Below are 11,810 nucleotides of genomic sequence, written 5' to 3'. Positions count from 1 at the left end.
TAAAAGACTGTCAGGTCAGCCCTCCCCCGTCCTGTAGTCCGTGCTTTGAATGTTCTTCGCACGTGGTCTCGTGTTCATTTCTTTGTCATTAAATATCAACTGGACTTCTTAATGACATTTTCTACTACATAGTTTGTAGAGGTACTTGTAATGAGACAACTTTTTGAAACACACTTCTTACACACACTATGGAGAGATTCTAAGCGATATTTCGAATAGTATTTAGAATATATTTTCAGTACGTTCGTTTCTGTCAGAGGTGGAAAGGATTTTGGTCAAGGTGGTAGATGCACCTTGAATTTGTCTTAGTTTAGGTTACTGATAGAAATTCAGATACAGTAAAGTCTCGTTATATCGATATCGGTTATATCGATAGTCCCGCTTATTACGATACTATTTCTATGCACGCACGGAGAAAATTACATGTGCGCAGGGTCGGATATATCGATATTTTTCGGACTCCCTAGAATATCGATATAACGAGACTTTACTGTAATAATAGATGACGTGACAAATTCAAATCTCTACACTCTCATTTACTGCCTTTTTTTTACTTTAATATGGAACAGTTGTACAATGAGATGTGTACTTTGTCACTTTTATAACAGTCATTCTTCAATGTTGCCATGGGGCAAAATGCTTGAGCTAATCCAGATACCAGCCATGCTTTTGTTTCTTTCGAACCAGCCCGACTTGGTGTTGCGCACGGGCCAAAGACCCCACTTGTGAGTTTTCTCATGAGGCCAACATGTCTGAGATGATGTATCTCGTATGTGTACATAAGTTTGCTTTGAAGTTGGTACCTGCGGAAGTCGCAGTTGTCCAAACCTTGTTTAAAAGTGATCAGATTTGATTTGTCATTTGCATTTTATTTATAATGTTGCTATTTTTGTGCAAATATAAGCAATAGAACAATGAATAATTTATTTCAGGATTAATAACATATTTATATACTTATATCTCAAGACATAGAATCATGAATCAGAATAATGACTATTATTGTTGTTTACATATGACAATTAAAAATTTTGGTTTGGACTTATCAAACATCCTCTCAAAAGTCATATAGATGCAACTTGAGATCTGCCTCTTTCACTATTGACTCCAGTTGCTTTTGCAAAGAAAAACATGAATCTCGATGGGAGTGGTCCATTATTGGCCCCAAGTACACTTAATAAACACAGATTTAAAAAGATGACATAGTGCTTCTATCTGATTTTTCTGTGATGAAAAACTGACGATTATAATCCTGAACTCTCGAAAGAGTGATAAAGATTTCAATAACACAAACAGTCTGTAAAACAATATGAAAAGAATGTTGTTTCACAGCATTCCCTTCCGAACACATTGCATGAGTAAATGCTCCGCGTTTTGCAACATTCGACTTATCATCACTTTGGACTGAGTTTTACAGTATATCATCTGCATCATTGAAGCTGCAGAATGAAAATACACAATCAAATTTTCAAAATTCAATATCACTTAGAATATTAAGTGACAAAATACTATTTGTTACAAAGTCAACGCCAATTACAGAATTGTTCCTGATTGTGTCATCCAGTATTACAGTATGTTCATTCCTATTCAAGACTCAATGTGAGAAAACGTTCATGGAATGTTTCCACACTTTCATACCCTACAACCGTACGTGGAAATGTAGACCAGCTGACCTGGAATTTTGAGTCAGCACAGTTGTGTTGAATTCCATGGTGGGTTCAACGCCATCTTGCTACTATGATGTCACAGATTCACAAATGTCATTCCATCTTGAGGCGGCAACAATAACCAAACCAAGGGGTGTTAAGCCGTGAGGAAGAAACATGTCTTTAAATGTAGCTAAATCTGTTAGCTAACACCTATTAGCTTAAATAAAAGGCAGTGTTATTTGTGTTAACTAAATACTACTACTACTACTACTAATACTACTACTAATACTCATAATAATGATAACAATAATACATTTCATTTATAAGCGCCTTTCAAAACTCTCAAGGTCACTTTACACACAGGATCCGTTTTTTTGTGGGTGAGCAGCGGCAGCCACACGCGCCAGCGTTCACTCAAACCGGAAGTAACTCAAATAGATAGAAAGCTAGCTACATAGCCAATATATATCTCATAGATAGCTATCTAGATAGCTATCCAAATAAGATATTTAAAGGACAACCGACGCCCTGTACAAGTGGTGTCCATAATTTGTAAAATATCTTCAAATGACTTCTACTGAGCGTATTTTACAAAGATTCCACCGCATATAGCTATATTTTACGTTTTAAGACTCACGCTGAATATTCAGAAAGTCTTGTTTTTGAGTTTGTGACGATACCTACCGTCACGTCACGGTAGGTATTGTCACTGACCGAGAAAGCGACACACAATGCATTTTGGGTACTTTGTTTGGTCTGAAAACTTCGTTTTGATGGTGAAATTAGAAGGAAAACACATAAATAACACGATGGTGAATCGTTGTGTGCATTTTCTGGGACGCTACATTTCAGTCCAGATCCCTCAAAATGACACGGAATGACTTATTTAATCGAATGCAAACATTTAGTCTTTCCTCTTCACAACTATTTGAATCATATTCATAACTGGATGAGTAACAAGAAAGCATCTTCTCCGAATCTGAAGCCATTGTTTTGATTCTAGAGCATGGCAAGACATCCTGGCGTGACGTCACGAACAAGGGGGCGGGACCTTCTGAAATTGAAGTAGTTTTTGGACACTTTAAGTCATTTTTATTGGTGTTTTTCATTTGACTAAAAATATCAGCCTGCATGTTTTGGGTATTTTAGATGCTATAAAACGTTTTTCTGATGTCAGTTGAGAAACAAACAAACAAATGGTGTCGGTTGTCCTTTAAGGCTTTTGGGTGCGCCTTATACACCAGAAAATACAGTGATCACAAAACATTCCTATAAACTCTGGTCTATGTAAGATTAAGATCGCTGTGCCTTTTTCTTACCGATGTCTAGTTAAACACTTGACTGCAAAAGAGCAAACTAGTAGGTATGTGATCGTTGGCATACTTTCTGTCTCCAATGAATGAGCTTGTCTTCAGGGTTTGTTATTAGTGCGACCCAGCAGCACCTCGGGACAGTCAAGGAAGCTGCGTTTCCTCCGCATGCTCCGCATACCTTTCCTACCTTTGGGTACCATTTATCAGACATAGCAGTGCCAGAACAACGAGGAAAGCAATGTTTGCTTGCTCACCTGTCAACATGCCTTCAGATTATTTATTAATTTCATCAAATACCATGTAGGCTTCATTGGTTTGGGCACACCCCTATCACAGTTAAAAGTTCTGTGTCTGAATCCTGGTTCCAATCTTTTATTGCAGAATTTGTTTGCTCTCCTTGTGCTCACGGGTGTTTTCTTGAGGCTCACCGGCTTTCTGTGCTATTCTAAATCCATAATCTAATGACTATCTTGCTCAGAGGCATGAACGGGCAAACCGCTCTCAAGTGAGGTATCAGACAAAGCACATGTTAGAACCTGTTTGGACCTGGGCCACGTTTTATCCAGAGGTAGAGCGTGGCCAGGATGATGAGCACTCTTTGGATTCTCTGGATACTTTAAGGAAGTCTTTGCACACCTTGTTATCCTGGCTTCCCCATGATTGAAAAAAAACCCCACAATTGTGACAAATGAGAATTGTACAGTGATACCTCAGCTTACGAACTTAATTGGTTCCCAGAAAATGTGTGTGAGGCGAAAAGTTTGTCTGCCAAATATTTATTTCCCATAAGAAACAGTTACAAATTAGAATAATCCGTTCCCAGGTCCCCATAAAACATAATGTTCGACTAAATAAGCCTTAAAGCTACACAAAATATACCTTATTCTATGTAGAATAAATGTGCTATAGTATTGTAATTAAAGAAATAAACTACTGTATCATAAAGTCGTTTTATTTACCTTTGTGATGGTCGTTGTAGTTGCCTCTTGATGATATCCGAGTGAAGTCGCCGTGCTTTCTCGGCTATAATACCCTCACACACTGTCCCCTGCTAGCTGCTTTTCGTTAATCCAGATCAACACAAGGTTTTCAACCTCTCCTATTGCCCGAGACCAATGCTTAGACAACACAGAAACACCCTTAGCCACACGTAGCAATGGTTGACTTAGCATACTGGTACTGGGAAGCTAAGTCACACAAACGCACACCTCGTTCGTGTTTTTCAATGATCTTCTACCCGACCGTAATTCTCTTTTGGGTCCTCTTCGGCGTAACACTAGCCTGTGGTGGGGTTTTTTTAATAGCAAAAGTACTCCACTCGACAGCAAACCACGTCTGCACTCAAAGTGGCTGTGGAAAACTAGTCCACCAGCCACCGTGGCGCTGTTCGACCGTGTGGTTTGGTGTTCATCCTCCGAAGAGTAGTCCGCTAGCGACTGTGGCGCTGTGTGGTTTGGTTCGTTTGCAAAAAAACTAGTTTGTATACCAAGATTATATTCTCGCAAATGTAATGTTTGTAAGGCAAAAAGTTCGTAAGATAATGCGTTCGTAAGCCGAGGTATCACTGTACCAGTAAATATAAAAAAAAAAAAGATTTTTTTTTTTTTTTTCTGTTGATCTATTTTTTGATACCGTTTGCCATGTTCAGAACTGCAGCTACGGCACCTCCCAAGACGAATGGGAGGGAAGAAATCATCAAGCCATAAAAAACTGTGCCAAACAAAGCACGTGAGTAACTCACTGTGGCATTAAGTTTTTTTTTTATTACATACATTACGTGAAATACAAAATAAAAAATACATACATAAATAAATATAAATATAAATACGAATATAAATAGCAAGTATTTTGTTTTTCTACTTTCATTCCTTTCATAACTTTGCTGCTGTGAAATGTAAATTTCTCCACTGCGAGACCAATAAAGGCAAAACCAATCCAAATCCAATTGCTCAACTTCATTTCCATATTAACCCTTTCATAGACAGCGGTTACGACAGTGGACAGCTTATGTTATAAAGTTAGAGTGATATGATAGGGTAAACGCCAGAACCCGCCCCCCCCCCCCCCCCACCACCACCACAAGACCCCCAACACACACACAAAGAAAATATACATACATTTGTGTGTAAACCCTATTGTCAAGACATTTCTCCAAACCTTGTTGACGTGGATTTAAAAAGATCTGCCGCATTTTCAGATGCAGGATCCAGTCGCCATGGCAACAAAGATTTTCTCCATTTGTTGTGCACTACTTTGAACTGAGAGCTGTGAAATAAATTTAGAATATTTTCTTTTACCCAACACACACACACACGCAGACACACACACACACATATACGCGTTTTTATGCTTTCTGGGGACCACCCTTTCTAAAACGTTTTTTTATGTTTTCTTTATGGGGACCAGGTTTTTTGTCCCCATACGTCAAATGGTCCCTAGGACGTGACTGTGTAAACAGGTTTTTGTCCCCATAACCACCTATAAACGAGAGCACACACACACATGCACATACACACGAACACACTTAGCCCAACTCTTGGACAATAAAATAGAATTGAAGGAGGATACATTTTTGGATGAGCTCAAGTTCTGTTTAAAAAAAACAGATCACGTATGATTATTTTTTTCAATTTAAAGTTTATGATTTCACAGCTCTTAGCTAGCTAGCTATCTTTCTATCTATTTGAGTTACTTCCGAGTTGTGTGATTATTAGCTAACTCTTAGTTAGCTAGTTAGCTTTCTATCCATTTGAGTTACTTCCGGGTTGAGTGATTATTAGCTAACTCTTACCTAGCTTTCTATCTATTTGAGTTACTTCCGGGTTGTGTGATTATTAGCTAACTCTTAGCTAGCTAGCTTTCTATCTATTTGAGTTAATTCCGGGTTGAGTGAACGCTGTTGAGTTGAGTTGAGTGTGGCTGCCGCTGCTCACCAACAGAAAAACTGATCCTGTTACTGTAAAGTGACCTTGAGAGTTTTGAAAAGCGCTTATCAATAAAATGTATTATTATTATTAAAATGGTAACAAGGATGTACAGTCCCAAAATATGTGAAAATGTTTCGCTCCAAGGCACCCACGTTGTCGCCAGCATGCTGAGACTTTGCGTAATGTTTCTTCTGGGCTGCGGTGATGAAAAATCTCATCAGCGTTTTCCCCAAAAACTCTTGCTAGACCCGTGAGCTTGAAATGTTCCATTGTATCCCATAGAGATTTTCCCAAACTTCGTCATTTAATAATAATAATAATAATAATAATAATAATAATAATAATAATACATTTAAATCAGTGCCTTTCAAAACTCTCAAGGTTATTTTACAGTCACAGGATCAGTTTTTCTGTGGGTGAGTAGCGGCAGCCACACGCACCAGCGTTCACTCAACCGGGACTAACTCAAATAGATCAAGTTAGCTAGCTAGATAATAGATAACTAATAGATAGCTAGCTAGGTGGCCAGCAACGGTGACCCTGTTCAACCGGGAAGAACTCAAATAGCTCAAGTTAGCTAGCTAGCTAATATTTTAAGACTAAATTGCCACGTATGATTTCAATGGAACGACATACATCACACCACAACAGTGTGTTGTTCTTGCTGCGACTTAAAAAAATATCAGTCAGCTGTGGTTTGTTGTTTCCCTTCTCTCTGTTGAGTGCCTCCGCCCTTCTCCAGCCCGCCCATTCGCAGTCACTGCATTGTCATGATTTGTCGGATGGGCAGAGTAGTGACTCATGCTAAGCTTTAGTGTGCATCTTAGCAAGAAAAGCTTACATTTGTCAGGGCCTTCATGAGCACTCCACTGCGAATGTGGCGATTACATCATTTCATGTTAAACAGGCGAGGGCATTACTTTGAAACAAAAGATCCTTCAACACCCAACGGGCCTTGTCTGAATGCGCATGCAAGTAAATATTTCTTCGGATGCCCTTCCTGACACAACCCTCTGTATTTATCCGGGCTTGGGACCGGCACAAGAAGACTTATGCAGAACAAGCAACTCACTCAGTAAAAGGCTCCCAAACACAAATGGTCATTGGCACAGCAACATTCAAAAAAGCAAAAACTATACTCACCATTTGATGACAATGCTCTGATCTTACCGTGAAATGGGCATCTCTTTCCTTACGTTACATCACAAACAGAACTTCAAAGTCCTTTAAGATGCTTTATCTAAGTGCATGGCCTTAACCGCTGTATATTTTTATTGGATTGGATTGGATTGGATTTGCCTTTATTAGTCTCGCAGTGGAGAAATTTACATTTCACAGCAGCAAAGTTATGAAAGAAATGAAAGCAGAAAAAGCAAAACACAGGAGGAAAGGCAGCCACTCTCGCGGCGCCGTCTTGAAGTCAAAAGAACAAAAAAAAAACTAAATAACAAATAACATGACAACATAAAAGCACAGAGAGTTATAGTGCCATTTTTCTTGCTAAATGAAAATATATTAATCCCATCTTTACATATTTTTAAAAACACGATTTGTCTATCAAAACACCCAAAAAACATCATTTGGCTGTCTTGTGAAAAACCTTAGACTCTTTTATTTAATCAGAAAAGAGTTAATTACTAAATTATATGGGTCTGGACAACAAATCCTAAATCAGAGCTTTAAAATGGAGCTGTTAGGCATTTCTTTTCATAATTCCCACCTCTCAAATGTGTTTGTGAGGGTATTGTTCATTCGTTATTCGAATGACATTGGATTGGATTGGATTGGATTGGATATGCCTTTATTAGTCTCACAGTGGAGAAATTTACATTTCACAGCAGCAAAGTGATGAAAGGAATGAAAGTAGAAAACCAAATACATGAGCTGCTGGAAAGGCAGCCACTCTCGCGGCGCCGTCTTGAAGTCAAAAGAACAAAAAAAAACTAAATAACAAATAATATCTTGTTTGTTTTGTCTTGTTGTTTTCTATCCTTTCACTCCCACCCCAACCCCATCCCTCTTCAATTGCTGCTGTGGACTGCAAATTTCCCCATTGCGGGACGAATAAAGGTATTCTGATTCTGATTCTGATTCTGATAATATGACAGCATAGAGACAATATGACAAAACAAAGACACAGAGAGACATTCATTCTTCAGGACTTGCTGTACCCTCTTTGTGATGACATGAAGCAGTTCTAGATGAAAGAGGAGAGGATCAAAGCGTCTTTCCACCAGTGGATCAGGGACATCATGGTGGAATGTGCACGTCGACTACAAGCTAAATGTTGAAAGCAAACACGCAGCTGTAGCATCCATTGACGAAAAGAGATTGTCTCACATCTCCTGTTCCACATAAATCTGCTTCAATTCCAAGCCGCAACAGTTCCACATACGCATCGGCGCTCTGCGCTGACGCTCCTTTCTTCTTATCGCGGACATACATCGTTATTTCAAATCCGACCAAGACGGTTAAGTTTCAGTCAGCCCCTTCGTCATTGTTTTAAAGGACAACCGACACAGCCAGACAAGTTGTGTCCATAATTTGTAAAATCACTTCAAATGACTTCTACTGAGCGTATTTTACAAAGATTCCACCGCATATAGCTATATTTTACGTTTTAAGACTCACGCTGAATATTCAGGAAGTCTTGTTTTCGAGTTGGTGACGATTCCTGACATCACGTCACGTCAGGAACGCCCCTGACCGAGAAAGCGACACACAAAGCATTTTGGGTACTTTGCTTGGTCTGAAAACATCATGTTGATGTGTTATGTGTTAATGGTGAAATTAGAAGGAAAACACATAAATAATGTGATGATGAATTGTTGTGTGTTGCACCAAGACTACTATTTGATACTACCCGGCACAAATTCCCAGCAGACAAATCAGCCCATTTCCAACGGATCTTGGGCGCCATCTTGTGCATTTTCGGGGAGCTACATTGGAGTCCAGACGCCTCAAAATGAGACGGAAGGACTTCCTTAATCGATTGCAAACATTTATGCTTTCCTCTTCAAAACTATTTGAATCAAATTCATAATTGAATGAGTAACAAGACCTTCTCCGAATCTGAAGCCATTGTTTCGATTCTCGAGCAAGGCAAGACGTCCTGGCGTGACATCACGAACAAGGGGGCGGGACCTTCTGAAACTCGCCATTTCTGGGGTCATTTTGAAGTAGTTTTGGGAAACATTTTTATTGGTGTTTTGCATTTGACTAAAAATATCATACTGCATGTTTTGGGTATTTTAGATGCTATAAAACGTTTTTCTGATGTCAGTTAGGAAACAAAAAAAAATGTCGGTTGTCCTTTAACAGGGCATTCCGTCATCATTAAATTATATTAGTCGCCCAGATTTTAGGATGATCAGAAATCCGTAAATCTCTCGGGCGTGTCATGATCTGGTTGGCGACCAACGGGTGGCGCTGTCGGCCCCGCCTGCACCTGTACAGGTGCTGGTCGTTACAATCAGTGACACTTAAAAGGACTCCCGGCACGACCATTCGGTGTCGGGTAATTGTTAAATGTCATTGTATGCATGTGTTTGTTTAACCTTGGCGGACTTTTAATCTTGGTTTTCTTTTGATACTTTGTATTTTTTCCGTTCAGATGATTTTGATGTTTTAGATTTTGTTCCTGCTGACTTTATTTTCATACAATTTGTCAAACACAACCTCCTGCTGCCTTCTGGCTGCTTTTTGGGATCCGCACCCGCCATCACCACCTTGCAAACCGTGACAGGGCGCAGGATGTCAATGATAGCCAATAAGCATGGAAGACATACTACATTTGACGTCACACGCAGGCGCAGCGCAAGAAGTCACACAGCCAAATGAAGTGGAAATAAAATTGGTGATTCAAAAACAACATGGAACAATTTCATTGCAGTCTGTGGGACTGAAAGCTATACTATACAGCCAAAACCTCTTTACTGGCTAGAGCAATCTACCAAAAAGAAAGTAAAAAATAACGGCATCAAACCTTTTGTGGATTTAACAACACCAAGCCGTAGCCACACAAGCCGCTGCTCATATATGCGCCACCATCTTGGCTCTGTACTTCAGAACTATCTAGACCAACTTTGTAATGTAAATTATCTTACCTAACTCGAAGAAGCATTCATACTTTTTTTTTAACCCTGGAATGTCTTTCCACCTATAATGGGCAATACGCAAAGCCACCTTACCAGTTTGTGCAATTACCATGATTTTGTTCTCGTCAAACATTTCATTGTTTAGATTTTATTACCTTTTCCGATGTACCTAACGGAGCGGCACACACACTTTCATTGTATTCCTCTTGTAGAATGAGAATAACGGCATTGTATTGTACTCTGTTCTATATTACTGATCAAATGTAATATTCTTTCGTGGATAAGTCACACCGGACTATAAGGCACACCCCGATTGAATGGTGTATTTTCAAACAGTTTCCATATACAGTGATACCTCAGCTTAGAAACGCTTTAGCTTACAAACTTTTCGCCTTACGAACATTACATTCGCGAGAATACAATTTTGGCAGACAAACTAGTTTTCGACAAACGAACCAAACCACACGGAGCACCACGGTGGCCGGCGGTCTAGTTTTCATCACAACTTGCTTTGAGTGCATACGTGATTTGTTATCGAGTGTAGTGCTTTTGCTATTATGGGACTGAAAAAGGCTAGTGTTCCAGCCGAAAAGGACACAAAAGAAAATTTCGGTCGAACAGAAGAGGGAGATCATCGAAAAACATGAATGAGGTGTGCGTTTGTGTGACTCAGCGTCCCAGTACCAGTATGCTAAATCAACCATTGCTATGTGTGACTAAGGGTGTTTGTTTCTGTGTTGTTTAAGCAATGGTCTCAGGAAATAGAAGAGGTTGAAAAACTTGTTGATTTGAATTAACAAAAAGCTTCTAGCAGGGGACATTGTGAGTAAGGGTATTATCGCTATGACTTTATTATACAGTACAGATTATTTCTTTAATTACAATACTAGTATAGTATTGTGCCACTTAGCAGTTTTTTTGACGACGATACTAGTGCAGCGTGTTCTACCGGAAACAAATTCCTTGTGTGTTCTACATACTTGGCAATAAAGATGATTCTGATTCTGATTCTGATACAATAGCACATTTATTATACATAAAATAAGGTACATTTTGTGTAGTTTTAAAGCAGATTTAGTAGAAAATTATGTTTTATGGGGACCTGGGAACTGATCATTCTCATTTTTAATGGTTTCTTATGGGAAATAAATGTTTGGCAGACGAACGTTTTGCCTTACACACACTTTCTGGGAACCAATTCGGTTTGTAAGCTGAAGTATCACTCTATAAAGTTGCTATAAAACTCTATAAAGCTATAAAATGAAACTGTATAGTGCCACTTAGCAGTTTTTTTTGACGACGATACTAGTGCAGCGTGTTCTACCGGAAACAAATTCCTTGTGTGTCCTACATACTTGGCAATAAAGATGATTCTGATTCTGATTCTATAAGGCACAGCACATTATAAGGTGCCACAGTAGAGGCTATGCAGGCGAAAGGTACACTAGATCTCTCATGTCCAGTTTGGTGCATGCGTACCTACTATTGAACCATCACAATTTCTGCAAATTTCAGAATGGATAAAATAATCCATTTGTATATAATTTGGTGAATAATGGGGAGCGGGGGGAACGATGAATTATTTATGCGACTATGATTTTCAGCTGTTTTAGGGGTAGCAAACAGAGTACAGCCTTAGCTGGTTGCCAACCAATCACAGGGCAAACAATTATAAGGACCATTCGCATTCCCAAATTTAAAATACATATTTTTGGAATGTGGGAGGAAATCGCAGTATCCAAAGAAATAAGAGTAAGAGTGAATTGAGGCTCTGCTATGCAATCAAAACAAAAACAACAGTCACGTTGCAGCAGCTGCAATCAAAGC

The sequence above is a fragment of the Hippocampus bargibanti genome, linkage group LG13 (assembly GCF_051943395.1).
Source record: "Hippocampus bargibanti isolate YZ-2025 linkage group LG13, ASM5194339v1, whole genome shotgun sequence".
In the NCBI taxonomy this organism is placed as follows: Eukaryota; Metazoa; Chordata; class Actinopteri; order Syngnathiformes; family Syngnathidae; genus Hippocampus; species Hippocampus bargibanti.
Note: the sequence above shows the minus strand (reverse complement) of the source record.